We start from the raw sequence: 26,669 nt of genomic DNA on the forward strand, positions 1-26,669 counted from the left end.
ATAGAAATAACATAATTCAAAACCTCATAAACCCCCCCTGAACACATGCATCTCTTAATATGCATATTTGTCTTCATGCAGTTTTTTCATTATGGCTACACCGCTAAAGGATCTACATATGACTCAAGATGCAATCATATGCTCACCCTGAGACCATGTAGACCTCAATTTTGAATGGGAGTTCCTTGCTACTCTTTTCTCCAAACTTTCATATGATGAACCTCAATTTTCTTGTTTGGTTGTCCTTGCATGTTCTTTTTCCTTTGATTGGATGTCCTGAAATACATGGCTACACACAAAAAATCTTATGTGACGAAGGAACTGAGGAGTAGACTAATATTTTCTATTGAACTAATTTTTATTCCTTGCATGTGCCCTGTAGTCAATAACCCTATAGCCAAAATAATTCCATGAGAAAAAATAACCATAAAAGGACGATTATACCTTAATGATGGTGACATTTTTGGAAATGGCGATCTTCTTTGCATGGATGCTTGTTGTTTCTTCTCTTGTGGATGCTCCTTTGGTTGAGAGGGTTTGATCTCTCCACTATTGCAATTTGTTGCTATATGTCCACGTATTCCACAATTGTAACATATCACAATTCTAGTCTTCTTATTTGGCATGCTTTGCTGCTTCTTCTTCTTCATGCATGGTTGTTGACTCTAATTTTTCTCACTACTGCTAGCTGCTCCAACAATTTTTTATTTCTTTTATATTCTTGACCACTAGATTTCAACCTCTCTAATTCTTTCCTTGTAGAAATTATTTCATCCTTCAATTATTGATACACTTCCTCCAACTCATTGTATTGCTTCCTCATTCCAATTTTGATTTTTCTTCCTTCTTCTAGATGAGATTTTGGATCTAAAATTTCTTCCTTTAAGGCACACAGTTTTCCATAAAAAAATTGTAGCAACATTTGTTAATCTTTATTTTCAACTATGAGCCTTTTAGTTTCTACTTCTAGGGCCATTATCTTTGATAAATATTCATCTTTTCTACTGATATGAACTTGTTGTCCCTCTAGGTTGATGACTGATCCATCACTGCTATCACTGGGGCTTTCATCTTTATCTTATGAGTGATTGGTACTTCCATCTTATTCTTGTGAGGTGGCTTGATTTACCACTACAATATGTGTTGAATCCTTTACATTATCCATCGTTGAAATCTATAAATTTCTTCCAAGATAAAAAATTTGCAGCCTGTCCAACATCTCTTTTGCAGTCTCACAATGCTTCACATAAAAATTATCAGATCTTAAAATCCCATGCAAGATAATATTTTTAGCAAACCATTAAAGTTATCTTTAATTCCAGATTCCACTGGTAGCAAAACATTTTCATCAATGGACAAAAAATATGAATCCATATTTGCTCTCCAAGTTGAGAATTTCACTTTGTGAGGAACTAGAACTCCTTGCTGATAAAATTTCGGGAAAACAAAATTGCAAAATTTCTGCCAATACTCCTCAGATCGACTCTCCATTGATCAAGCTGCAATTGAGAGCCCAAGCTCTGATATCATTTGTTGGAAACTAGATAACTACTAGGGGATGAATTAGTAATGAAGTCACCCATAAAATTTTCTCCAAATTATTATTCTTTTAAACCATGCATAAACTGAAGCACATAAGAAAATATACGATCATAAAACACAAGTAAAATCATGCAATAATTCAACACAAAATACAAAAATATTTCTGGTGAAAAACCATCCTCCTGGGTCAAAACCACCCTTGTTGTTGCTGCATTGCTCAATAAATTTTATTAATCGATTGAACAAATTATACATGGATTATCTTACACACATAAGCCATAAGATATGGATTTCATTATAGTATGTTGGAACCTATCAATTAGGAAGTTTGTTTCTCTCATGGATCTATGGAAATCTATCCGCTCGAAGCACCGACAACCAATGGTCCTTTTCCAACACCCATTGGAATATCCGGCACCAATTGGATGGAGAAATATGTTCCTTATACTAAATATGTCAAATCACTGTCTACTCTGAAGCCTCCATGCCTTCATGTCCGCCATGCGAACCACATTTCAAATGTCTTAGACTAATTTCTCAAATCTACTCAACATGAGCAACCTAGCAACCACTCTGATCTAAAATAATATCTGATAAAGCATACAACTCCACACTGCTATAGATATGAAATATGCTAGATATATCACAATAGTACACTCTCACTCTCATGCCACTAACCCACCAACAATACTATTTTCTCACACAAGTATAAGACAAAATATCCTCAACAATTCTCCAAGTGAATACCACATGAAAGTACCATGGTTCTACTAATAACCAGGAAATGTGTACCATGGTAATCTCTAAATGAATACCATAGGAAAATACCATGGTTATTTTAATACCCATGACACCTCTACCATGATAATCCCTAAACCAATACCTCAAGAAATTACCATGGTTATGTCAATACCCAATACACCTCTACCATGATAATCTCCAAACCAATACCACAAGAAAATACCATGGTTATGCTAATACCTAGGACACATGTACCATGGTAATATCCAAACCAATACCACAGGAGAATACCATTGTTATGTCAATACCAATACTATATGTACCAAGGTAATATCACGTGCCAACCTACTCCTCACACATACCAATACCATGGTAATGCCAATACCAAGCACACTTGTACCATGGTAATACTCTACTCTTGAAATATCAAAATATGTGCAAGGAAAGCAAAGAAAATTCTCAAAGAAAATTGAAAACAACTTAGTTCCAAAATATCTGACATAAACCAAGCGAACATAAAGCAAACCGAATCACCCACAACAATAAAACATCTGTGACCAGTGGTACAGACCAACAAATCCATATATAACAAGCTGCAAACCATAGATCATAGCTCAAAATACTTGCAACACAATCTTCTGCAAAACATGCGTAGGTTGACATCAATGCCAACCATCAATCACTGCAACACATGACCTGCATCAACAATTGCACCATTAATGCCAAAAAAATTTAAATAATAATTTGGATTTAATAGTTTTGCATCTTTAAACAAAAGTACTACTTTACTTGGAAGTTTTATATGTAGTTTATCACATCATAATTGACAATACGTGCTTGGAGAACTATCTTCATTATCAAAAAATCATTTTCTGTAGAGTTTCAAAAGACAATATTTTCTATAGAGTTTCAAAAGACAATAAAAAGCAAGTACTCTTAAATAATGTCAAATAGTAGATGAGGAGTCCCTAATGACCAATTTGGAATTTCTCAACAAATTTTCCTCTCAATGTAAATATCCCTAGAGAATTTTAACCAAATAAGATTGAACTTGAGCCCAACCTGATATTACAAAGGGAAATGATTATAAAACATGCTTCATTATTTCTAATCTCAAGTAGAAATCGAATAGTCCACTAGTAAAGTCAATTTTGGCCAACTGATATTTGGAGGAGAGACCTTGATAGATCACCAATAAGGAGAAGACACAAATAGTACATTGGACTCTATTTGACTAGACACCATGCATTCGATCGATCAAACGAATTCCTCCATCTGCAGAAACCCACATGACATTGAGAATTGGTCCTAACTCATGATGTTGATGTAAAATAGAGTAGAGATTATGTGAATCATTCTAAGTGAAAGGGTGCCTAAAATTCCATTGCTCATCTATCCAAAAGGGATTATCCATATTAATATATTCCTAGGAAATGAGCCTAATGAACTCCATAAAGATAGCTTGTTCAAAATGGACAAGGAAATATCCCAAGCCACTTGTTGGTTTCCATAATTGTCTTCTCTTAACCCTACCTTTACCCTAAATCATGCTACCTTAACACCTATTTTACAATTGAATTAAGCCTTTTACACATGGTTCTTGGTTCCATTTTATGATTTTCTTGGATATGGATTACATAGGGTTATTAATTATTAAAGAGGTTGAAAAAGCTTGTATTTCCTTGTAACTTATCTATTTTACATTTCCTTAAGGTGTGATGAATAATTTTCATTAATCGAAGTTGGAGTTGGTTGGTGTAGGATCCAATATTCTTGTACCCACCACAGTTCCTGCACTAGATGTAAAACCAGCTGATTCACTACAGATTACCTCCAAAAATATAATGATTGTTTATAGGAATGTCACACACCTATCGTTGGGGATTTGTTCCACTTCCTATATTAAGCTTGAAGCATTACGAATATGGTAAAGATGAAGCCTAGTCATCATTTTTTATGTTTTCTTGTTAAGTCATCCATTAAGGCCAAGAGCTAAATACTCATGTATAAATTAGGGTTTTGCGATAGGTTTTGTTAGCGATACTGTGAAGAAACATTGGTACCCTTTTGTTGTAATTTAGAGATATTGAATTGCCCTGCCTGTCTAGGGATTGATCTATGGTTTTATCATGTATATTTGAAGACATCTTTGAATAAAGAAGGAGCTAATTCCGGTTTCATTTATTTATTGTTCCTGTTGTTATTTGTAATGCTATCTTCATTCATTTGAGCTTAGAGTTTTCTTAAAAAGGGAAATGAGCTGGTTGGCTAGGGCCCAGCTAACCCAACGTGTTCTCCCCATATTATTGTGGTGTCCTTAGATACAAGAATGTTTGTTTAGCAGAGTGATTTCTTTACACTTGAGCTTGCAAGTTTGGTGAAACTCTTGTGGGTGCATTTTCTTTACAAGTGAGTCTTTATGTGTGTTGAGTGGATTTTATTTTAGTTCAAGTATTTTAATTCTTTTCCCAAAGCATCACAATATGTCTTTTCTTTTCTGAGAGTGTTTTCTTGAATCATTTCTGGATGTTAGTTGGGGTTGTAGGATCCAATGATTTAAGTTTTGTCTGAAAGTTTATTTCCTTTTATGTTGAAGCATACCCTGGTTGAAACACGAAGTTGTAACTGTGTGATGGTTTCTCTGCATATAAACTTAAGCTATAACAATATCATTTAAATGGTTGTGAATCAATCACTATTAAGTACAAGAATCATTAATGTTATTTTTTCCGAATTTAAGGGCTTAATATGATTAGAATAAATTCATTCTTATGCAGAGTATATGTTGTATTGTGAAGGAGATTTAGAGAGGGTTTGACTTTGATCTTTTAAAAATAACGATTTTCTATTACAACACAAGAGTTTGTCATTTTTGTAATTGTGAGAATTTCCTTAAAACTTTGCAGTTTTCCTTTTTACTAAAAGTTCGCATTCGATTTGGGATTCTTTGCATTAATGTTCAAGTTAAGGTTTTCTCTCTGCATTTGTTAATTTCTTGTTTACTAGTTATAGAACATCAATTTATGAATGAAGGATTGTCGAATATGAATTTGTACCAGTACAGGAAGAAAATGTTCTAAGTACAGGGACAAAGTGTTCTAATACAGGAACAAAGCATTCCAATACAGGAACATAACATTCAGTATAGGAACAAAACATTCTACTACAAGAACATGGTATTCTAGTACAAGAACATAGTATTTTGGTGCAAGAAATAATTCATTCTAGTACAGGAGTGCAACTATTCTAGACAGGAATGAGATCCTTTTGGTACAGGAAGAAGACTTAAGAATACAATAGAATATCATTCCTTTCTATTTCCTAAGCATTGGAATTCAACCACAGGGACATAATTATGTTCTTTTATTTCTTTTTTAGTGTGACTGTGAGGCATGCTTTATTTTTCTATGAAAGTCTTTGGCGAGTCTTTTTCTTGAATGAATTGAGTACCTAGAGTGGCATGGTGTCATTTTGCTTAAAGGTTTTCTTTGTCATTTATTTCTTGCTAATTCTGTATAATTTAGTTAGTGGATTAGAAGTAGGATTTGTAGAAGTTAAGCCCAGAATATTTGGCATTTCCTATGCTATGCCTCAGAGCTTACGTAGCCCTAGTTTGAAAAATTAAGTGTTTAAGGAGTTCCATTAAATTGTAATTTCAACACCCAACATTTTGGCACCACTGTTGTGGAGGTGTTGAAAGAAATGTGGTAAAACTTTAGATTTTTCTGTAATAAGGGTAAGTTTTCTTTTATTTTTTCCAACGTAGTGTGCTTCTATTGTTTGAAGGAATTTTATTTGAATTAATTTGAGTGTTGTCTTTCACTTTACTGCAACATTTGATTGAGTTTTTTTCAGCAAGATTTTTTCAGTTTTTTTATTTTTGGTTGATTTTATTTAAAATATATGACTAGGAGAGGTAGGGGTCCAAAGCCCAATAAAGGTCAAATAAATAGTGATGAATTAGAAAAACATTTCTCATGTTGGGCCTTTTATTGTAGGTAGAAAGTCCAAGAAAACACAGACCCACCACGCAGGCACTATTGAACTGGACTCTGGAAACAATAGTTCAAGAGTTTCACGACCAGTGGGACGAAGGAAGAACAATAATGAGACCCAAAAGATTAAATTGAACCATTTTCAAATTTCAAATTCTGTTGGGAGTGGTCTGATTGGAGGAGGAAAAATGGCAGATCATGAGGACCACATTGAGGGGACTAGTGAGAACCAGCCAATGAAGGAACAATCCACCTTTGGGTTCCCAATTTTGGATTCGGATGCAATAGTTCAAATGAAGAATATTCCACCATCTGTTCTTCCCCATTTCCACGGTAAGGTACATGAAGATCCATATTCGTTTTTATTTGAATTTGACATAATTTGTAGGAGTTATGATTATTCTTCAGATGCCCAAAATCTAAAACTATTTCCAGCAACTCGCAATGATTCAACTTTACGTTGGTTCATGGGACTAGGAGGAAATAGAATATCTTCTTGGGATTAGAGGAAGAGATTATTTTAACTAAATATCATGAATATTTCAAAATGAGAGAGATGCAGGATGAGATTTCACTATTGCACAAGGTGAAGACGGGACCTTGGAAGATTACTTAAAAATACTTTTATATATCCTTCAAAGGTCGAAACATAAATTTGATTTACTATTAGAACCTTATTTTTGCGAGGACTTACTGATGATGTGAGAAATAATTTAAACTTCCTAGGAAAAGGGGATATTTCTCAAAAGACTTTTGATTATATTTGTGACCTATGCAGGAAGTTCTCACAGCATTAATCTAGATCTGGCAACGAAATCCAAAGTAATTCTAGAAATAGCAGATTTGGATGTATGAATGCTATGATTGTTGGTTTGGAAAACAAAATGGACAATATGAAAACTAAAATTATGAATACTATTAGGAAACACATAGATTCTTTAAAATTTCAGCAAAAATTAGTATAAGAGCAAATTGTCCATTTATTGTCCAAAATATAGAAAAATGCATCTTTTAGGTGAAAGTCTTGTAGATGTTAAGAGTGATAAATTCTAATAATCGTGCGATATGTACAAGAAGACGCCCTACTGAGGAATGCACTTCTATACTGGGATTGAAAGCAACATTTGAAGGAGAGAATTAATAGCTAGAGTCATTGCATGCTATGGTAGCACAAAAGCCATGGCCTTAGATAGGTATAGGTATGATTCTCGAGCATGCACCAAATTTTTGTGGTTATCATGCACCTCAGTATTCCTATCAAAATATAAATTACTCTCAACCTTGGCAGCAAGGACATGATTTTTATTATGAACAATGACCTCCTCCTTGGAAAAAAGGATGGAGGGGACCACCACACTTTCAATATTCCTATCCCGCACCAACACAATCATATCCCACTACTTATGCAACTTATCCCATAATGCAACCTACATTACTATCAACCTTGACTCAACATAATTAGGATATTCCATCATAAGCATTACCAACACCCTTTTGACCACCTCGACTGCCTGCACAACTAGTACCAAACCCAAATAAAAAAGTGGTGCAAGTGATTCATTCCATTGGACCACTTTCTTTCCCTATTTATCGAACCATGCCAGTTGGGGTTAATGACCTTCAACTAAGAATGGGAAGGGTAGTAAATCTATAAAAGAAAAGACAAAAACAACCGATGGTGATCATTAAGGAGAAAAGTGAGGAGGAAACCCATAATCATTCAAAGGAAGATGTCACCATTCAACCCATTCCAACACACTCATATCCCTTACCTTCTTCTTGAAGCCGACCTCCCTTTCGAGAGAGGTTGGTTATGGATAAATATGACCCCACTCTTGAGTCTAACCTGGCTTCTGAGCTTAGGAATCTTTGTATAAAGGACCCTTTTCTTCAGGATATTAAAGAGATCCACATCTGTACTAAAGTCGTTAAGGAACTATGTCTTAAAAAGCCATGAAGGAAAAGAGTAGATCCTCACACTATCTAGTTTGTTCGAAGAGAAGCTGAGTTAATGATAAGATGTTTTCAAATGGAAAAATATAGCAATCCTGGAAACCTAGTTGTTTCAGTTCAGATAGGTGATTTCCTTGTCCCCAATGTATTGATAGACCTAGGAGAAACCATCAATGTTATGACTAGGTAGACCATGGAACAACTTTGGTTCGTTCACATCCATCCTACCCCTACTGTGCTTAAAATTGCTGACAGATCTAAATGGTTGCACTTTTACCTTGACAGTACCTACAAAATGAGATACATACTTCCTCCAAATTGATTCCAATTATAATCCCCATAGATCCTTCTTTAATAAGAGCACAATCTCAACTTTTTGGTCCATGTTTGGGTTCCAAATACTCTCAACCCCAATAACATGGGAAATTCTTTAAAACTTAGAATCAAATTTGGGTTAAATTGTATTTAGGTCAGAGTCGGTTGATGATTCTGCTAATAAACCATTTCACTAAAAAATTCCATAAAATATAAAAAATTTAATCAATAAAGAAACACACACACACACACACACATCAATCATTCAATGTAATTTCAAATCATTAGGGACCAAATATGAAAAGTTTGTTCATGTATATACCATTTAAGGGTGAATATAACAAAATGGAACCAAGAATAATGCATATCCAGAACAAAATACATAAACAGTGAGGATCTACATGGCTCCAGAGTCCAAGAAAAAGCATGCCACTCATCTATATGTCCTGTAACGGTGAATATCGAAAAAGGGCATCAAGTGTAATACAAATCTGAAACAATATACATAAACAGTGATGCTCTAAGTGTCCTCTAGAGTTAAAAACATAACATGCTACAAGCTACTACATAACAATGTTTTAGGGTTTCAGGGGGCTAAGGGGTTTAACTATTTTTTAAAAAATGCTTCATCTTCTAGATTTTGTTGCAGCCACACCCAACTTGGTTTGATGCAGGGTGAAAACTAGCTAATCTAACAAGATTGGTTTCCAAAATAGTCGTTTCAGTATGGGAAAGGTAATAAAACTAGTCCAAGGGCTAGTTTAAAGGGTTCTACTATTAAAATAATATTAGATTACATAATATAAAAATCATTTTCTATGGTTTACCAAATTGGAAACCAAACAAACAAAAAAACTTAATGTTCCCAAATGTCCATATACCAATCAAATACACACAAAAATGTCTACTAACAAAGACTTCATTATGAAATATATTATGCCAAAGTACTGGTAAATTCCAATTGAAATAGAGAAACCATAAGTTAGTTGAATGTTCGTGAGCTTGAAAATGGTGCCACATCATACCTTAATTAGGACACTTGTGATGGATGCAAAGGAGAAGGCGATGGAAGCACTCAAAAGCTCAAGAAAGCGAGTGGGATCACGTTGCTTCATAAGATCAAAAATGGGGATCTACAAATCAAGAGTTGAATAAATTCAAGAAGCTAACACCTCTATAAAGAAATTTTCCACACATACCAGAGTCAATGCACTAGAACGCTAAGTAATCTATTTTGTGGTTAGATAAACGAGCAAGAGGAATGGTTTTCTTAAGTATGAAGACATGTATGAGTTAGATGTTTGTGTTTGCATTTAATAGGCCTTCGCGTTAAACAATGGATTAGCAATAATAAAAGGAAATAGATTCTGGTTATGGGATTCAATCGACATCAGAGTGCCCCTTAATTGAGAAAATAAGGAAAGCCTGATTTCATGGATTGCAGAAGAATCCATTGTCATATTCCTAGAGAACATCATAGATAGTTTATATGGATTGAGGCCATTATTTTGATGTAAAGAGGAAACATAATGCTCTTTACATCTTTATCAATGGATTAATTTGTTAATTGAAAAGAATATGGAGATGTATCCCATATGAGCAAACTTTGTTATCAATTCATTGATTATAGCCTATGTCAATGTAGTTATTTTAAATATTAGTCTTTAAATGTTGGTTTTAAACATGAACCTTTAGCATTAATTTCAGATCAATGAGTAAGATGTTGAAAAATCCCAACATGTTCAAAGTTCTCCATGTAAAATTCCCATCATGTTCAAAGTTCACATCCTCTTCATTTTGATCATGGTTGAGTAAGTGAAATCTAAAGATTGAAACCAAATGAGAAGTAACTAGATTTAGTAGGTTAACAACTTGAAATCAATGTCAAATTTAAAAGTGGGAAAAAGGCCTTTATCTTGCCCATACAAAAAATTAGAGTGCGTAAAGAAAACTGTTGTTGCTCAATTTGGAACAAGGAAAAGCACTAGGCTAGAAAAATATTGTTTTTGTATCATTGCTTGTTGAAGACAGAATTGGCCTTCACCTTTTTTTTTCTCCAAGGCTCATTGGATGAATAAAACATTGGGTGATGTCATCTCTACTGTTTTATTTTGTTGACCTTTAAATTTCAAATTATTTCGAAGAGTATTCACTAATGGATTAGAAATGGTAGTCATAAAACAATGATATATTCAGGTAGTCAGTACAAGTCTTATTTCCAAGAACAAATTATAGATATCCTCCTTATCTAAGGCAAGTTCAAGATGGTTTTCCATGGTTGTGTTAATCTAGAAAATATTGGTCAGTATTTTATATTATTAATCAACATTAAAGGAGGCAAATGCAAGCAACAAATAGAAGGAACAAATGGTTGGAGTTATTCTTGTGTAGTGGGAAAATAACTATTAACATGACAACAATTTCACATAAATACTATTGCAAGAGGGTATTCTGTAGGTAGTTTCAACATTACAGGTCGTCAAGCAGCATCATTTCAACCAGTAAAATGGTATTGTGTACAACTACTTCAAGTTTGAAAAGGTTTTATAACTTCCACCTTGGCCATGCTCTAATAAGGTGAATTCTATAGTAGTATATTGCTACTAAGATTTGAAGGGTTCTATCAGTGTCACAAAGGGGTAATACATATACTGCATGATGATTTCCAACACTGTTTGAAATAAAAATAGAGAATGTTTGGCAACAGACTTTATTCCAATCCTCCACTCCCAATTCTGGTGTGATATAGGAGGTCATGAAAACATGGAAGCTGCAAATTCATGCATTGTTGATTTTTCCAAAAACATATGACGAAAGTTAATTTTGTCAATGTCCAATTTTCTTCTATAGTGTGTTTGATGGAGATGGAGGAAAATATGCTACCCATTTTGTTAATGACAAACTATCCATGTTCATAGCAGAGAATCCCAATTTTCCTTTAGTACTGGAGAAAGAAATTAGAAATTTTTTACAAAGACAAACAAACATTTCATAAGGTTTGTTTACTTGATATTTTTCTCTCATAAAGTAGAAGAACCATCATTGTAGTATTTTTGGGGAGAACTCTACTAGTTGTAAATTTTGGAGACTGTTGAGCTATGTTTCCTAGGCATGGATGGGTTGTAGAAATGTCAAGGATTCATAGGCCTTGCTGCACAAGACATAGAAAACATATTCAAGGATTAGGAGGACATGTGGATGATGTTTATTTGAATTTCCAGTTAAATGTCACAAGGGTTTTGGGTGATTGGCATACAAGGTATGAAATATCTTACTATTGGTGGTATGCATTTGAGTATAGAGCCCAAGGTAAAGAGAAAAAAATTGTCAAAATATGAGGAATTTATTTTCATGTATTTGGGAAATTTTACAAGCCAAAATGCAGTTGAGTTTGCCAGGCATAAGCAACAAGAACACAATGATCTGAAAACATGTTGGAAGGATCTTATTGATGAAGCTATAGAAAGTAAAACTGTAGGCCTCCATGTACCATATGTCTTAGAATCTTGATAAGCCTCTCCTATAGGAGCAAGGGTCTCCAATCTTGTGACTATAAAGAAGCAAGCTCCTTATTATAGTCTGATCTAAAATGGATTCAAGGTAATAGAAATGAGAAAAAAATATGGGATTATGGTGTAATGGGGAGAATGACTACTTAAGAACAAACATGAGCTAATGGAATTAAAAAATCAGATGATGGCTTAGCAAATCAAAACTATTTATGATCTCTCAATATGGGATGAAGAAGATGAAGACATATGGTTGGATGGAGAACTTGTCTCCTCCAAATAAAATTCTCCCTCAACTAGTTGTTTTCCAAATGTAATTGAATGGTATAACTCATGTAGACAAACTCACTCTTGACAACCATGGAAGGGGTAAAATGTTCTGAATACACAATAAAATTGGGTTATATTGCTCTAATTTCAGTGATGTTGCTGCCCCCATGTACCAAGATACAAAATTACATATAGAAAAATGATGGTTTGCCAAAGGTGAATATTTTTAACTGGACCACATTTCATAAATGATTACTGGCTGTAGAAAATTTATGAAAAATGATATCTATGATCCCTCTTTATGTGTCTTGCATAAAAAGTTGGTAGAGAATCAAAGATATTTCTTCGATTGCGACTTAACCATTCAAATTTGGCATTATGATTTTGAAGAGATTGATAGAAGAAAGGAAATGCCTTCAAAATGGGAATAGATGTTCATATTTAGGAATCAAACATAATTTTCTCAACCCCTTTCACTGAAGAAGTTGACAAGTAACAGAAACCTCATCAAACTAGTTAAAGTATCTATTGAACCTAAAATTCAAACACTCATTTCTACAAAATTTTCACAACATTTAAATGCATAATATAGAAATCCATACCAATGTGCACTTTAGCCCAAAGATGACAATGTATCTTATATTTGGGTCCTCATTTATGCAAGATCTCACAGTTGCAGCACATAACCATAGCTTCACATCCCACAACCTACTATTATCCTTATCAGAGATGTAGTTTCCTCAGATTAAGTTGATTTTGTTCCCTTCAAATCTATACTTTGACCTCATTAATCACCTTTGACAAAGTCTAATAGCCATTTTATTGTTACATTGAACCAAACGGGATCCTCACCAAACTTTGGAATATGTACCTAGCTGTTTTACTTTTGTAAACATGTCCTCTTTTATTTTACTTTGTCTTGGTTAGCGATTTGGAAGTGGTAATGAAACATTGTGATAGTTGGCCTTAAAAAGGAATCCCATTAAAATAGTGAATTCTGTAGTGAGAACATCAACAAAGGGGTTGTAAGGAGAACTTGGGAAGTTTGTAGAGATGAGAGCTCAAAGAGTGGAGCCTGGTTGAAGATTGGTGGACAGAGTAAAGGAGCTTATCCATGATGAGTGAAGGTGGGTTTGATCCATGGCCATCTAATTTTATAAGTGAGTAACAATGCATCAAATTTTTGAGCATGCATAGCTCATGCTTAGTAATGAATTTCCCGAGCATAATGAATTCCATAAATATAGCTTTCTTGGTTGGGTTTGTAGGGTCACTTCTATGTGTCTCCTTGATTTAATATTCTGTGAAAGAGAATCACTATGATAATGTTTCAGTTTGGGAAGTGTTTCTTTTTCCAAATCACAATCTACAACAATGTCTAGCTCATTGATTAGTGCTAAGCCAAAGTTCATTTATATTGATGAATCGTGGGGTTTTTCATATTTTTGTTTAATGCATGTGCAATGTAATATTATCACACTATGGAAAGACATATCTATATGTGTTTGGAACTCCCACTAACTGAAGTAATGGATTTATTCACTATGCACCCTCTGCTACAGTTCACTTGAACATTTTGTTGGATTGTGATCTTGGCATTATCACTCATTTGATGGTTTCAATCAATTGTTTTGATGTGTAATGACCAGTGATTCACACAAATAATCTCTGCACTAGTTTCACTTGCTTTATCTTCTCTTTCGGTATCACACCCAATTTCCAAATATGAACTCTTCAACATGTAATATGCTCAGCTGGAAATTTGTGGGAGCATTTTCACCTATACTTTGCTAAATCGACCAGCACAACACTAGAACATGTTGTTGAAAGCATTGGGTTCTAGTTACAGTAGCCATTTGTGTCATATTTTCTTTGAAGGGAAAAGAGACTGCCACCTACAACCATCCCTTTTTTCTGTTCGAACCACATTTAACCAACCCACACTCAAGTAATTCGTGCACAGGTCCATGTGAGTGATTAATTACCTACATCTCTCCTTGTATGGGTAGAAAATCCTAAATACATTTCATGTTCATGACGTTAGAAGTGGAGAGAATGAAGTGTTTTCATTTTATGTTGCTACTTGATTGTAACATAAAGGGGCATTGGTTGATAGTTGGGTGAAAGCATGTAGAAGATATTTTTGTCTGGTAAAAAAACCCTACTAGGTGCTTTTACACTGCAACACCATGATATGGTGCAATATTCATTGATGGTCAAATCTAGGATGTAAAAATGGTGGTGTATGAATCTATAGTGAAATAAATCCCCACTGAAAACAACTCTCATTTAGGCTCTTCCTGTGAATGGATTTGAACAAGAAAGTTCCAACATAGGATGCCATGTTTAAGTGATCCTTTGAGGGCCCAAGTATGTGTCCCATGTGAAGGTGTGCTTCAGAATCCATTTACCATATGCTGGTGGGATGTTGTTTCAAATTATAGGTGTGAGAAACAACTAAAAATTTAACTAGAAGGGTCGATCAATGGGCTAAAAACTCATAGGGAGCCCTAAAGACATAGTGGGAAGATAATAGGATTTTGAAATGAAGCATTACAATTAATTGTGCATTGGGCATTTGGTTGTCTAGAAATGTAATGATATTTGATGATGTGAGCAAAACTGCCTTGACGTATTTTTTCAAAATCTAATATGCATATGATGGCCTTAAGAAAGAACATATGATCAAGACCCCAAGACAGGAATGAAAAATTCATATTAACAAAAGGAATCCATGGTGCTTCTTCGATGGTGTAGAATTGAGGTTTGTGTGATGCCAAGGGATTTAAATACATGTTAAAGAGCCATTACATCACCTTCTCTTGTGAACTAAGACTACGGAGAAATAATATATATGAGTGCAAATCATTCACTTTAAGCAATTCCTCCATCATACTCACAAGGTCTAGGACTGAGATAGGTGACATGTTCCCTGAGTTGTAAATCTTGAGTTGGGAAGGGCCTTTCTTCTTTCCTGCACTTCATTTACTCTTGTCTATAGTTTTAAGAGAACCAAAATTTCGTCAATTTGTGCAAGGTACCTTGCCATGTCAACTTGGTTTGGACCTTGGAATATTGTAATAGTGTTTCCTTTAAGTATATCCTTTTTGAAAAAGAATTATGTTATACCAAGCCTTACCCAAGGTCTAGAGATAATGAAGAACATGATACCTATGATGGAAAGACCATAGATTCGATTATACGTGTGAGAAATAAGTTCCCCTAACTTCTTTGAAGTTTCTTAGAGACTAGCATGTTGATCCATTCCATGTTGTTTAGAAAAAGGGCTTTCATTATTCAAACCAAATACTGACCTTGAAGAGCCCACAAAATAGAAAGTTGTGTGATGCAGGAGCATCTAGACCTAGCCAGCAATGTTATGGAGTGGTCACATGTTGTGGCTAATGAAATGTTGGAGGAAGAATTGGTTAATTAAATTTTATTAATTTGAGTTATGTAAGTGGTTAATTTGTTGCCTAATTCTAAACAGAATTGGGATAAATGGCAAATGATCCTCCCTGCGTGGAGATCAAGTAATGTAGCCTAGTTTGTTTAGATTAGGATAGGATTTGAATTCTAAATGTATAATGTATTCCTTCAATTGTGGAGGAGATGGTTAGCTTAGCATATATGCAATCTCCTTTGTTTTCTGAAAGGTGAGAAAGATGAGAGACAGAGAGGGAGAGGACCCAAGAGCACTGTAAGCCTACGGGCTGTGTATAAGGAAGAGGCATTAATTATATTAATCAGGGCAAAGAAGGGAGAGAGTCCCAAATATGTTTTCGTATTTATGTTTGTATACAAAGGATTGATTGGAGTGATAGAACTATGTGATTGAATGCATTTCTTTTAGGACAGAGGGATTTACCTGTGTGGTCAGGCTGAAGGGCAAAGCTCTATTATTCGTTTACCGTAAATAATCAGTGTGCATGCATAATCACATAATTAGCCCGTGGAGGCTTGAATGCTTTTTTTTCTATCTATATTCTAATGCTCTTAATGTCGGCCAGTGTTTTTCATATGTTTTAAGGGAACTACTATGTTAAAGGATCAATTGATGATCACATTCCATTGTTCTGGTGTTGCAAGTGGAAAACCCATTTACAAAGAGAAATGGCGTGAAACACTTAGCAAATTTGGTAAACGGACTTGAAATGTTATAAATATTGCTTTTGGGCCCTATCGGGTCCAATATAATAATTGCATCACATCGAAAGAAGGGAATCGGTGGGGAAGATTGACAAATTTCAATATCGCAACCCAATTGGACCTGAAACAATATATGAAGGATTGAATAGCCTGTTAGGTCCGCAAGGTTATCTTATCAGAGGTTTTGGAGTGGAGGCGACCTACTATAAAGTGACATAGTGCTATTGCCGATAGCGATTACGCTATCGCATCGGATCTTCGCCAAAGGGATAGTGCCGATAGTGTAGTCCAATGCGATTGCCAATTACGATTAGGCGAGTTAATCTGGACCGTTAGATCTTTTCACTCCAGATCGATGGCTCTCAGCGTTCGATGAGTTGACTTTCACGTACGGTAAGCGCACCGATGGAAAAAGGTATAAATCAATGTTTTGTGTGGTTTTCGATATAATTCTGCGTATTCATATATTCTGGTATATATGAGCCTGCGATGGTTTGTGATAGCGATATTATGGAAAATCAATGGTAAAGGTGTGATGTGTGGACCCGATAGGGTTATACATGCAGTTAAAATGTTTTTGAAGTCTAGGTAAAGGCTTAAAGCAAGGTTTTCAAGCATTTCTGTGTATTTTAATATATTACCATGAAAAGGTATGGTCTTGGGGTTTCAAAGGTATACAACGCTTCCGATATATATATATATATATATATATATATATATATATATATATATATATATATATATATATATATATATATATATATATATATATATATAGATATGTAAGGAGCATGGAGGTATAAAGTTTAGTAAGGGCCATTAAGGGGAAACTAAGTCCTGATAAGGTATATTGGTTGTGGCAGCCTTAGGGTTGCACCATTTTTTGTATCAGAGTAGGAAAAGGAAGAAAATTTCCTGCGAGAAGGATGTTTCGCTTATGAAGATTTAAGACTACAAAGGTATGAAAACAACAGCATGTTGAATGAAGTTTGGCACCAAATTACATCAACAAGACTCTAGAATAACTTTTGGGGAAGTTCTTAGAGATTGTAACAGAACTTGTAGATGCAAGAGACAGAGGAAATACATTCAAAACACAGGTGACAGCATAAGGAAGTGTGAAGACTGCAACAATATAGAACAAGAGAAGCTATGAAAGGAGAACCAAATGTATTATTAAAACTAGAGCAAGGAAAGCACTTTGAAGTGGCAGTGAACCTGAAGAATCCAACAAGAGATTGGATAAAGAAGACAACTAAAGTGTTCTCAAGAGTGAGTGAGAGATTGCAGAATCCTAGAAGGAGAAAAGGTGTTTCTCAAGAGGAGGTTGCAGATAGAGGACCGTGCTTACCAAAAGACTGAGTGAGGAGAGCTTAGTGAGGTAAGATCGTAGTAAGGAGGACTTGATGTCGCAAAGGCTTGTTGCAAAAGAGTGAGGAGCTCATGGAAAGAGAGAGGAGAAGAAGATGACTACTGATAGTCACAGCAGAGGTTTAGAAAGAAGCCACAGTGGAAGGAAAGATGCCAAAGAAAATGGCATGAGGATGAGTGAAGAAGATTTTGATAGAGAGAGAGCTGAGATAGATTTCTAGATTGGAATATTGATGGAGATACTGCAGAGAAGTGTTGAATACCAGAACCATGGTTGGACCATGAGAAAGAGAGTAAAGTGGCAGAGGCTACAAGAGAATAGAAATCAGAAAGTGAAATTAGAGATAGCAAAAGAGTTGAGAAAGATTGAGCAGATATTGAGTGCTCAAGAGGAACCAGAGGAACTCAGTGAAGTAGAAGTAGAAATGGAAGTTTCCATTTGCAGACCAGAACAAGGTGAAATGTTGGGTGAAAAGGATAATGAGAGATAAAATGAAGATCTCATGAACTATTTGCATAGTTCAGAACAATTAGAAGATATGTTGACAAGGGAAGCAGATGAAGAAATGAATCCTTGTGATTTTTATTCTCATAGTTTGTGTATGTTTGCAGGATATGTAGAGGATGATGGACAGTCTAATGAAATTGTCACAAACAAGAATGAAGCTCTTAAAGTGAAGTATGATAGAGAATTCCTTTTAGAGGAAGAAGGTGCTGATCTATTGCAGTAGAAGGAGTTCATAGACAAAAATCTGGTTGGTTTGAAATAGTCAGAGGAAGTTGATATGGACCAGAAGTCTAATGAAAATGCCATAGTAGTAGTACAAGAAGGTAAACAATTGAATTTATTTAATGAAATTGATGAAAGAGCTTTGAAATATGATAGTGCAGAAAACAAGATAACTCAGGAGGATTTCCAGAAAAAGGATGAAGCTGAGAATGGAAATTGTGATGAATTGCTGGAGAGATTTCATAAGGAAATAGAATTATTAGAAAGACTTCTCAAGGAACCTGGAGAAGAAATGAAGCTTTTAGAACCTGATGGAGAAAAGGATATGGTTACTATGCATGGTGTGGAAGACAACATTAATAAATATGATGCTAAAATCAGAGAAATTGAGCAGAGATTATTTGAAAGTGAGATGAAAGATTAGGAGCAACAAGGAACTTATGTCCTCGAAGACATAAAGGAGACAGAAATATCAATCCAGCAAGATGAAGATGGAAGGAAAAAGCAATTTAAAAGGGATGATCAACAACATGAGAATGGATTTGAGGAAGGCATTAGATTGTAGAAGTATAGCAACTGGCAGCAGAATGAAGAACAAGAGACTAGTCTGGCAGTACAAAGAAAGACAAGAGAAGACCAAAGATACATATGGAGAATGAAGAAAAGAGTCAAGTGGAAGCTATTGCAATAGAGGTGGAATGGCAAGCTGATGAACAAGTTCGGGGAACTTGAACAAATTCATATTGATTTGTTAAAGAAAGACTCATAGAAATGGAGTCACAACAGGAAGGATCTGCTGAAATCCAAAAGATCTATGATGGAGGATTGGTGCTTGAAGCATCAAAAGAAAATGAAAGGTATTGTATTTTGAAAATTGAAAGTTATTGTGTGTTTGCAGGTCATATAGACTTGAGGAAAGATAAGAAGTTATTGGAAACTATTATATTAACATATGAGGAGATGACTACTCACTGTCATATGTAGAATAAAAAAGAGGAAAGTTACAGCCAAGTGCAGGAAGATGTCTAGTCAGATGACATCCAAAGGATAAGTCAAAAGGAGGATGGCAAAAGAATTATTGAAATGAAAGGATACATTGAGGTAAGGAAACTATTTAGTGTTGTCATAAGTGAAGGAAACTCACATAATTATGTGATGCAGAGGGAAGAGAAACTATTAAACATAGCTATAATAAATTATGTAGGTATTAGACAATAGTTTAAAATTGAAGCCAAAAGAGAAAAGCTATTGAAGATTGATATAGAAGACTTTGTAGATATTAAACAGTCATTGAGGATCATTTACCTTGAAGGAAGCCAGAGTAAAGAAGGATTAAAGACAAATGATGCAGAAAATGAAGATTGTGCAGAACTTTTGGAAGAAATTCCAAATGGAATGGTAGATTGGTGGGATGAGTTAAAGAGGCAAGAAAACCAAGGAATAAGGGATCAAACTCTACACCCAGAACTGAATGAGAATGGAAAAGTTGTCATGGATGAAAAATACTGTACCAAGACAGCAAATAGAATTATTAGAAAGACTTCTCAAGGAAGCAAGGTACAGTATTTGTGTTTAATGAATTGATTAACTTGTTGAAGATTTATATGTAGGTATAAGGCAATGTGAAGACAATTTGAACCAAGGAGTAAATTCTGAAGAATAGATTGAATTAATGAAGGGTGAGATTAGAATGCCTCAGAAAGATGAAACGGTGTTGAATCTACAATATGGGAGTGTTGAACTAGAGATGAGTACAAGAAATAATAATAACAGAATTACTATTATACCACAAAAATTTGTTGATGAAGAAGAGGCTGGAAGTGACATTTCAAGAGTAGACAAATATAATGCCATAATCCTTAAGCATGCAGAAACAAAGTTACTATAAGAAGAAATATTCCAAGTAGCTAAATAAGTAGGAAGAATTATAAGTTTTCAAGAAATTTGTGGAGTTACAGGTACGCTAGAATTTCAAGTAAGGAATGATGAAGTGATGAATAAGAAACCAGATGAAGGACCTGGAATTATTGTAGAGAATCAATGGAGAAGGCATTTGTACATTTCATAAATGTATATGGAAGGTTATTGGCATAGGGATTATGATGTTCTGTTTCAAGAACACAATCAGTTGCAGGAGAATAGTATTCAACATATGAGAAGTGAAGCGGAAAAATAATTGGTTGAGTTGTGGAAACTCATATAGCAGCATTCCAATAAACAAATAAAGGACAAAATAAGAAAGGAAGATTGGCGGGAAAGGATAGTACAAGTGAAGGAAATGGAAAACTGTGAATTGAGATGAGAAAACCAGCAGTAAAATATGTGAAAAGGACAACAACAAACAGTGAGAGCATAGAAAATGGGGCATTACAGCACAAAGGAGGGAGACTTGAAGGGAAAATAACAACAACAGTAACCAAGAATAGACTACCAAACCAAGTATGGGATCTAGGAGGACACAGATTAGAAGTACATGATCAAGAGATCATGATTAATTTAAACCTTTGAAGTCTGATGCAGAAGCATCTAGACCTAGCCAGCAATGTGATGGAGTGGTCACATGTTGTGGCTAATGAAAGGTTGGAGGAAGAATTCATTAATTAAATTGTATTAATTTCAATTATGCAAGTGGTTAATTTGTTGCCTAATTCTGAACATAATTGGGAATAAATGGCAAAGGATCCTCCCTGCATGGAGATCAAGCCATGTAGTCTAGTTTGTTTAGATTAGGATAGGATTTGAATTCTAAATGTATAATGTGTTCCTTCGATTGTGGAGGAGATGGTCAGCTTAGCATATATGACATCTCCTTTGTTTTCTGAAAGGAGAGCGAGAGGAGAGACAGAGAGGGAGAGCACCCGAGAGCACTGTAAGCCTATGGGTTCTGTAGAAGAAAGAGGCCATTAATTAGATTAATCAAGCCATAGAAGGGAGAGAGTCCCAAATATGCTTTTGTATTTATGTTTGTATACAGAGGATTGATTGGAGTGATAGAACTATGTATTTGAATGCATTTCTTTTGGGTCAGAGGGCTTTACCTATGTTATCAGGCTGAAGGGTGAAGCTCTGTTATTCGTTTACTGAAAATAATCAGTGTGCATGCATAATCTCATAATCGTCTCGTGGAGGCTTGAATTCTTGTTTTTCTATCTATATTCTAATGCTCTTAATGTCGGCCTGTGTCTTTCATATGTTTTAAGGGAACTACTGTGTTAAAGGATCAATTGATGAGCGCATTCCATCGTTCTGGTGTCACAAACAGAAAACCCATTTACACAGAGAAACAATGTGAAACACTTACCGAATTTGGCAAAAAGACTTGAAATATTATAAATATTACTTTTGGGCCTTATCAGGTCTGACATAATAATCGCATCGCATTGGAGGAAGGGAATCAATAGGGAAGATTGATGATTCTAATATCACAACCAAACTAGACCCAAAACAATATATGAAGGTTTGAATAGCCTATCGGGTCCGCAAGGTTATTGCATCAGAGGTTTTGAAATGGAGGCGACCTATTATAAAGCGACATAGTGCTATTATCGATAGCAATTACGCTGTTGGGTCCCTATAATACTAGTGATTACCCCATTACTATTGTAGTTATGCCCCTTATTTATATTGTTGTGCCCCTATTACCCCCATATTGTTATTTCTGTGCCCCATAGAATCCCTCTATTGTTATTTTTGTGGCTTTATATTATTATTGTTAGGTCGGCTGGATTATATTGTGACTCCTTAGACTCCTATATATAGAAAGGAGGTTTTGTCATTTGAATCATCCAATAATTGTTCATTTATGTAATGTAAAGGAGGTTTCCCCTCGAAGAGGCTGAATTCTAAGGTGTTGATCTATCTTTTCTATCTTTTCTTGAGCTGGTTTCATAACATTTGGTATTAGAGCTTTGGATTCTAGGGTTTCGCTGCTCCAAACAGGTCATCATGGCATTTTCGCTATAACTTTTTTCTGTGACGTTTCAGAAGTCGCAAAAGAAACCCATTTGAGAAGAAATCGTATTGAACCTTGATCCGAATTTCAGAGCTTTTCACGCAATATTTGCGGAGATATGATCTGAGGAAGTTGGTCTTTTTGGAGACTCCTGAATTACATTCAAAACAGGTGACCTGGGGAAAATCGTCATAACTTTCTCTCTGGGTATCAGATTGAAATTTTGTCAGAAGGTACAGATAGAGGACGGACTGTAGTTTCTTTTATATCTTTTTTAGAACCAAAGATCGAAAATTGTACACGTGGTGCTTCATACAAGTTCGCTCTTCTGGAAAGGTCTATAATCGGGTCATCTTGGGAGATTGTGCATAACTCTTTCTTGGAGAATCCAATTTGGATCGGACTGGTGGCATTGGAAAGAGGACACAGAGAGCTACTACAGGTCACAAATTTAAAACTAGATGATTGGAAAGTACAAAGATACATCAGAGGCAATATCGAGCTCCTACAAAGTGAAAAACGGTGTGTAGATTTTTTAAAATTTTTGCTTAAGCTTGGTTTGAAAATTTATTTTGAAGGAATTCAAAGGGCATAGTAGATCAATATTATCAATAACTGATGCCCTGAGGAAAGAAAATGCAAACACCTAGTAAGGAACCTGAAAGCTCTAGCATGACTCATGAAGAAGAGGAAGAAATGCTACATGATATATCAAAATTACAAGAACAAGTGCAACAAATTTCACGCTCACAAAAGTTAACAGAAGCTAAGATAAATGGCGTGGAAGCTAAGATGAATGGCATGGAAGCTAAGATGGATAATTTGAAGATAGATTTGAACACAAATTTGAAGATAGGCATGGCAGATTTGAAGACGGATTTGAAAAATTTTCTACAAGAAATACTTACTAATGGTGAAAAGGTAGTAAAGGAAACTCATGGTGAAAACAAAAGAAATGTTAATCATGATTCCATAGACGCTAACATTGGATCGAAGAATCACCATATTCCAAAAATCGATATGAGGAATTTTGATGGCAAGGATCCCGCCACATGGATATTACAGATGGAGCAATTCTTCGATCTCAATAATGTGCAAAACACACAAAAGGTACATATGGCAATTGTATATTTGGAACCAAATCAGTTTGTATGGTATCAATGGCTTTTTTCTCGTAAACAATTTATCACTTGGGCAATTTTTACGGAAGATATCACATTATGAGGATACAAAAAGCAACACTTTTTTTAGCCAATTGATAAGTCTCAAACAAAAGGGTTCAATAATGGAGCACATTGAGGAGTTCCAAAAATTGAACATAAGGGTAAAAGATATTCCAGAGGAGCATAGGATTGAGGTGTTCATAGGGTCTTTAAAGGATAATATCCAACATGATGTTCGCCTTTGGGAACCTAATTCATTAGAGAAGGCATTCAGGTTAGCAAGAAAAATGGAAAGCAAAATTATGGCAACTAGGAAGCATACCACTCACAACTATAAAGACGGAAGTGTTGTTGCCCCTAGTCTTCCACAACCTACAAGGTTGACACCACAACAATTGGAAGAAAAAAGAGCAAAAGGGCTTTGTTACAGTTGTGATAGCAAATACACAAAAGGTCATAAGTGTGCTGAGAAGAAATTATTCTACATAGATTGTGAAGAGGAAGAAGAAAAGGAGCAAGAAAGGTCAAAAGAAGAGGATATACTCCAGGAACAAAGCCTAGATGAAGAAAAATAAATCCGACCATATCTTGTAATGCATTGGCGGGAATTACCACTCCTCAAACCATCAAGATAGAAGGACAAATCAAGAAGAAAAAGGTAATAGTGTTGATTGATTCAGGAAGCACCCACAATTTTATTCATTGTAGGGTAGCAAAAGAATTGAATTGCTTCCTATATCCAGCACCAGAGTGTCAAGTGATGATTGCAAATGGAGGAACAATAAATTGCTCTGGAAAGTGCCATAATATCAAGCTATCCATGGGAGAATATGTATTGACTAGCCCAATGCTTTCCATTCCAATGGGAGGTGTTGATGTTGTACTAGGAGTCCAATGGCTACAATCCTTGGGTACAATAGCTTTTAATTTTCAAGAACTTTTCATCAAATTTTCTATGGAAGGAAAGGAAGTTGAATTAAGGGGTATTGCAGGGAAACCAGGAAAGATAATCAGCTCTAATGGCATGACAAAGCTTCTAAAAAAGGAGCAAAGAGGTGTAATTGCACAATTATGTTCGCTAGATGTTTCCACATTGGAATCATCTATTTCTCCAGATCTCCAAAAAGTCCTGGACAATCATTCCAAGGTATTTGAGACTCCCAAAGGTCTCCCACCTATGCGTGATCATGATCATGCTATTCATCTGATTCCAGGAAGTGTTCCTCCAAACATCAGGCCGTACAGATATCCCTATGTCCAAAAAAGTGAAATTGAACGTATGGTTGCAGAAATGCTAGAGGCTGGTATAATTCAACCGAGTCAAAGTTCTTTCTCAGCTCCAGTAGTATTGGTGCACAAGAAGGATGGATCATGGTGCATGTGTCCGGATTATAGGGAGCTCAACAAGCTCACTATTAAAGATAAGTTCCCCATTCCTGTCATTGATGAATTACTGGATGAATTGCATGGATCAATTTACTTCACCAAGTTGGATCTTCGTTCGGGATATCATCAATACAGAATGAAGATTGAAGACATTCTGAAAACGGAATTTAGAACTCATGAGGGTCATTATGAATTTTTGGTCATGCCTTTTGGCCTTACCAATGCACCTTCAACATTTCAAGGTTTGATGAATTCAATTTTCAAACCATTCCTTAGAAAATTTTTGTTAGTATTTTTTGATGATATACTAATCTACAGCAAGTCTTGGAAGGATCATGTTGAACATGTTGACAGGGTGCTACAACTATTGGAGGAGAAACAATTATATGCAAAAAGATCCAAATGTTTCTTTGGAGTCCAGGAGGTGGAATATTTGGGTCATATTGTATCTCATGAAGGAGTTAAGGTAGACCCTAGCAAAATTAAAGCCATTAAGGAATGGAAAATCCCCACATCCATAAAGCATCTGCGAGGATTTCTTGGGTTGACAGGGTATTATCGCAAGTTTGTTAAGAATTATGGGAGAATAGCAGCACCTCTAACAAAATTATTGAAGAAAGATTCATTTTCATGGACTCTGGAAGCAACAAAGGCCTTTGAACATCTTAAAGAGGCAATGTGCCAAGCACTGGTCTTAGCTACACCGGACTTCACAAAAATATTTATTGTGGAATGTGATGCTTCAGGAAATGGAATTGGTGCTATTCTAATGCAAGATGAAAGACCCATTGCTTTTGAAAGTCGTCCAATCAAGGGAAAGTTTTTAAGCAAAGCTATTTATGAGAAGGAAATGTTGGCAATACTCCATGCACTTAAGAAATGGCGACCCTACCTAATGGGAAGACACTTCAAGGTAAAAATGGATCATGATAGCCTTAAATACTTTTTAGAACAAAGATTATCCTCTGAAGAGCAACAAAAGTGGGTCACAAAGATGTTGGGTTATGACTTTGAAATCATCTACAAAAAAGGGAAGCAAAATGTGGTGGCAGATGCACTCTCAAGAAAGGATGAGGATGTGGAAGCATTGTTGTGTGCCATTTCTATTATCCAACCAGATTGGATAAACGAAGCAAGGGAGGAATGGAAGAATGACGAAGAAGTGTGGGCACTTATTCGAAAGCTACAACAAGATTCCAGTACTTCTGATACATTTAGCTGGCAAAATGATTCGTTATGGTACAAAGATCGCTTATACCTCTGTAAGAATTCCCAACTAAAACAAAAGATTCTTATGGAATTGCACACTTCTCCCTTAGGAGGGCACTCAGGATTTTTAAAAACTTACCACAGGGTTAAGAAGGAATTTTTTTTGGATGGCCTTAAATCAGATATTCAAAAGTTTGTGGCGGAATGTTTGGTTTGCCAACAAAATAAAGTTGAAACAATTAAGACACTGGGTCTATTACAACCTTTATCCATTCCAAGCCAACGTTGGGAGGAGGTTTCAATGGATTTTATCACAGGTTTACCCAAGTCTGAGGGAAAGAGTGTCATCATGGTGGTAGTTGACAGACTTACCATGTATGCACA

This window comes from Pinus tabuliformis, chromosome 1_1 (assembly GCF_031772625.1).
Source record: "Pinus tabuliformis cultivar Carrire ecotype Pingquan chromosome 1_1, CPIR1, whole genome shotgun sequence".
Lineage (NCBI taxonomy): Eukaryota > Viridiplantae > Streptophyta > Pinopsida > Pinales > Pinaceae > Pinus > Pinus tabuliformis.